The following is a 6,000-nucleotide window of genomic DNA, read 5'->3' on the forward strand; positions in this document are numbered from 1 at the left end:
TGTTGTCCAATTTTGTATATATATATGCTGTTCAATTTGGTGTATAAAATGCTGTCCAATTTGGTGTATAAATGCTATCCAATTTGGTATATATATACTGTCCAATTGGGTGTATAAATGCTGTTCGATTTGATGTATAAGAGCTGCCCAAACAGGGTAGATTACCTATGTCTGTAATATGTAGTATAGTTAGTAAATTGAAATGAAATAAATGTGTACAAATAGATGTTTTGATATATGCTTGGTATATGATATATAATCATATATGTTTGAAAATGTTTTAAGAATTTGAATGATATTAAATTTTGATTAGGTAAATGATAATGATATGGTTGAATTTTGAAACATGGTTGGTATATGTAATTTGATTAATGATTGCTAGTTGAATTTGATCGAAAATATATATATGGAATGAAATTACGTGATTGAGTTAGTCTATTTATGAATAAATTTTAAAATGAAAGATTGTTATGAGTTGGGTTTTGATCGGTAATGCCTCGTAACCCTAATCCGACGATAGACATGGGTTCGGGGTGTTACACAAATGATCAACTAATTTCCAACTAGATTTGCATCAATACAAAACATTTAATTAACTTACCAAATGATACCAAATATTCTACCCAATTACTAACCTCAATATACATATATGTTTTCCATAGCTAAATACCAATTCACATCAAGTTATAAAACATATACAATATGCACATTCAACTACCATTTCACCTTTCAAACACATTAAGCAAATCACCAACCATTTCAAGGCTAATATTTACATGCCAAAATTAAGTTCATTAGAACACCAAAATACCACAACTCAAGCCAAAACAAATGGTCATTTCAACAATTAAACACATAGGCCAACATTAGCTAAAATACCTATACATGCCATTATAATCAGAATTAAACATCCAAAATGTACCAAAAGAGCCAATCGATAGTGTGATATAGCTCCGACAATCTTCCAACCCGAACGAGCTTTCGATTCACTATAAAACACGAAAATAACACAGAGGAAGCATTTAAGCTTAGTAAGTTCGTATAACTTAGAATTTAACTTACCATTTAATCAAGTAATAGGTAAGTAACAAAGCATATTCCAACACATTTTGGCCAAATGCCTAAGCACAAATATACCAACCATATTAGCCATGTAAATACATATATGAACCAATTATCGTGGATGAACTCAACAATTAATCAAGTTCCATATACATGATCATCCATTTCATATATCTATAAATCATGTAACATCATTTCCATGCATTTCATGTGTATACCTGTAATAGTTCGTATCAGACTTATATCATTTCGTACCAGAACATTACCCGTTGAACTGTTTAGAATACCGTTGGATACCCGGGATAGTTTACACATAGCGTGCTAGCTCATATAACTGTAATCTGTCAATTCATGTACAAGTATGCTCATACGAGTTGTGAATCGGTATGCTCTCACGAGCCATAAATCGGTATGCTCTCACATGCAGTGGAATATCCGCAACACATGCAAGACCTCAGCCAAATCGGTAACCCAAATGACATGTCATTTGTATCCTATAGATTCCTATGGTTCAACTAGGGCTCGGTAATCGTCGTACGTTGTTAAATATGCATTCGGTAATTATATATGACAAATCATAATATTTATATATTTCAATTAAAAACAGATAAACACAATTTAATTACATGAACTTACCTCGACAAGTATTCGTAGATACGAAGGTGATTAATCTGAGACTTTCTCTTTGCCCCGATCTAACTCCGTACAAGGTCTAACTGGATCCATACGGATAAATTTAACTCAATTTAACATATAATTTATTCAATTTAATCCAAAATATATTTTTGGAAAAATGATATACTTTAATTATTTCACAATTTCACCATGTAATATTTTTTATTTTTTAATTTAGCCCCTAATTGACAATTTCATAAAAAAAATCTCTTTACAAAAGTTGTTTATCTAGCAACAACCATTCATTTTCTATCATCAAACTTCAAAACTCAAGTATATTCAACAATGGTAAAACCCTAATAGTTTAACAATTTTACAAATTAGTCCCCAGGCTAGCTAGATTAAGCTACAATGATCCTGGAAACATAGAAATCATCAAAAAGGGGACAAAAATCCATACCTAATTGAGAAAAATAAGTTTGCTGAAACTTTAAGCTTCCATGGCTAGGTTTTCTCTTCAAATTCAGTGGAAGATGATGATAATGGATGATAATAGTTTGTTTTATTTAATTAATTATAACTTTAATTATAAATTTCCAAAATTAACCTTAATAATTCATTCAAATTTCAATAATGCCAAACCATTAAAATCCACTATCAACTCTAATCGTCTAATTACCATATAAGGACCTCCACTTTATAGTTCTATAGCTATTAAATACCTTTAACTATTAGAACTCAACTTTTGCACTTTACGCGATTTAGTCCTTTTTATCAATTTAAGTATGTAAATCGTAAAATTTCTTAACAAAATTTTTATACAGTATTTTTATTATGCTGTAGGAAATAAAATAATAATAAAATAATTTTTTTGACTTTAGATATGTTGTCCAAAAACCACTATTCTAATTTTACTGAAAATGGGCTGTTACACTCACTTGTCACAAAACCCCAACTTTTCTCATCATATTTTCAATAAAAATTCATTCAACCATGTCGTATGCTTTGCTCATGTCAAGTTTTAGGGTGAAATTACCTATTCCATATATTTTCTTCTTAAAGGAATGCAATAATTCATATGCCACTAATATGTTATCCGTAATCTGTCTACTTGGAACAAAAGCACCTTGTGCATCATCAATGCAGTAGCTAAGAGCCTTCCTAAATTTGTTAACTATAGCCTTTGAGATATTTTATAAACTACATTGCAAAGGCTAATTGGCCTAACTTGCCTAATTTTTTTGGGGTTTTGAAGTTTCAAAATTAAAACAATGTTGGTATTGTTAATTGTGTCTAATTCTTTTTGGTTGTTCAAAATTTCTAAACACATCTTTTCCTATAATATGCCAAAATTTTTGAAAATACATTGCAAGAAATCCATCAGTACCTGAGGCTTTTAGTGGAACCATAGATTTTAAAGCTTCCCATAACTCTTCTTCTTTAAAACTTACTAAAAGATCCTCGTTAATGTGTTTAGGAATGCAAGGTTGAATCTCTATCCATAAATTTTCACAATCTTACATAGGTTTTGGGGGAAAAAGATCGTTAAAATAATTTGATGCTAATGCTAGCAATTCTTCATCTCCCTCGATCTAGATGCTACTCCCATCTTCAAGCCCTTTTACCATATTTCTTTTCTTTCAGTAAGGCGTATAGTTGTGGAAGAAAGTTGTGTTACTATCACCCATTCGAGGCTAGTTTGCCCTTGCTCATTGCTCCTAAAATATTTCTTCTTTTTCTACCCCCATATTTAATGCTAGTTTAACCTCCGTAATTTCTGCTAATCATTCCTCTCCGGGATCTTCAATATTAAGCTCCTCCAGTTTTTGGCTTAACTCTTTCCTTGTTTTGTTCCGAATACATTTATTGATCTTAACCCATTCTTTTAAACCATTACCCAAACTCGTAAGTTTCCCTGGGAAATCTTCATTACTTGATCCCCATATTCTATTCACCTATTCCTCGAAACCTTCCTCAAAAACTCATTCTGCATTGAAACGGAAAGAAAAATCATCGGTAAAATTAAGAGACTATCAGCATTAAAAGTTGAAGCTTCTCAAAAAGAATGAAATATAAAGTAATAATTTTTCAAAGAGAAAATATTGTATCTTATTCGAACAAAAAGTGATTCTTTAAAAAGAAAATATCAAATCTTGTTCAAACGAAAGTAGCTTCTAAAAGAGATGAAAAATCATTTTAATTAATGGCGAGGTAATATAATGTTACAATATTATAATTTTATTTCTAAATTTTTTTGTAGTTCAAATTGTGTGATTTATGTAATCCGTGATTTGGGGTTTTCTTTTTATATTTGTTTGGAGTGAAATTAGATAAACAAATTCCTACTATAGCATTATTTATGTAAACCTAATTTACAGGATAAGTAAAACTGTAGCTTTTTAGGCATTGATGGTGAATGCAATAAAGGTAGTTTTTGATAAAGATTTGATGATGTTTTGTTTAATTTTCCAAAGTAACCTATGCTGTGAAGTCCATTCTATTACCTTTCTTGTTTTGGAAAGAGTTAGTTGTTTATGTGATTTGCTCACCCTCCAATGAGGCATCTGTTTGGAAAACTTGCTTTTGGCCAGTTAAGAAAACTTCTATTTTCTGGACATGAATTTTTTTACTGGAGCATTAGGCACCAGTTAAGTAGTAGCTGCTACAGTGAGAAATATTTTTCCTACTTTACCTAAAAAAATAAACATATTATAAATTTTATTATATAATAATTAAACAAATTTTATTTTTATATAAGAATATAATAATTATATAAATTCATTATCATATATATTTTTCATTATTATTTAATAAAAATGATTTTAGTAATTAAAATTAATATATAAAAAAAGTTATATTAATTTATTATATAAGTATATAATTTAATAAACATGTAAATTTTATTGTTATATGAATTAATTTGAACAAGTATATATATATATAAATGTCAACAACCTCTTCGCCTAAGAGCATTTATATTGTGACATGAGAACTTAATTTCAATCCTTAGCAACTTCATCTCTTCCCTCAATTATATAAAAAATATATATAAATAATACAAATATAATTAATGATAAATTAATTAATTATTAATAAAATTGTTCTTTAAGATAAATGCAAATTTAATATAAAATATAATTATTTTTTTGCATATATATATATTTAAATTTAATATTTCTAATGATCATTTTATACTTTTAATTCATTACTACGACTGCTTATGAAGTCAAATACATAACTCACCACTGATTTTAATTTTATTGCTATAATAATTAATTTTATCGTCACCATTATTTTTAATCTCACCATAAATAAACATCTCAAATTAAAAATGTAATTGATCTAAGTCAAGATAAGACCTCAAGTTTAGATGGTGTTTGGTTACTCATGAATTTCTTATTTTTACATGTCTACCGACTACCTATTGAGGTTCATTGGTGCTTTTCTTTTACCTTCAACATGTAGGTTTGTGGCCTCGAGCCTTTGAAATGAAATAATGTGTCCATATTTGGAAAAAAGAAGAGGCAGTAAGTTGTGCATGATTAACGGGGAGTATCCAACGTGTTCCTGGTTGTGTACCAACAAATTAATTATCATTATCCTAGCTTAGCCACTTAATAGTTTTGTAGACAAGAATTGATTCCTCCACTTTCTTATACGTGGTCATTGGCCAAAGCTAAACTAACTCTCTCGCCATTTGGCATTAATTAACTAATAGTGGATATATTTATGTACTATAGTTTCATTTTCATTTTCTTTTTCTTTTTCAAATTTTGAATTGATTTTGATATCCATTTAGGTGAATGGCTAGCTTAGATCCTAGGATTATAACAAATCTTATATATGAAAAGTGGGTCCCAAAACAAAACTTAAAAAAATATTTGATATACATATTTGTAACTTATTTAAACAATGAAATAAAATCATCAAAATTTTTAAATTTGTGATTATCCCTTTATTATTTGATGAATTAAATTAGTTAAATTATTTTAAACAAAAAAATAATATTTATATAATTAAAATAAATATTACAATATAAATTTATTCTGTAATATGATATAATTATCTTTAGTAGGTATTATATATTATAAAAATACGTAAATTTTTAAGGACATATAATATATCAATTGTTATATAATTAAATTGTGAATGTGTAATAATTATTATAACATTATGATATTACAATGTGCATTCTTCTATTAATTATGTGGAACCTAAACCTTAAACATGTAACTAACTTTATGGTATACTATAATATATACAATTAAAATTATATAATTAAGGTATATTAGTTATGTATATTATAATAACATAGTTGTCTAT

This window comes from Gossypium hirsutum, chromosome D11 (genome assembly GCF_007990345.1).
Source record: "Gossypium hirsutum isolate 1008001.06 chromosome D11, Gossypium_hirsutum_v2.1, whole genome shotgun sequence".
Taxonomy (NCBI): domain Eukaryota; kingdom Viridiplantae; phylum Streptophyta; class Magnoliopsida; order Malvales; family Malvaceae; genus Gossypium; species Gossypium hirsutum.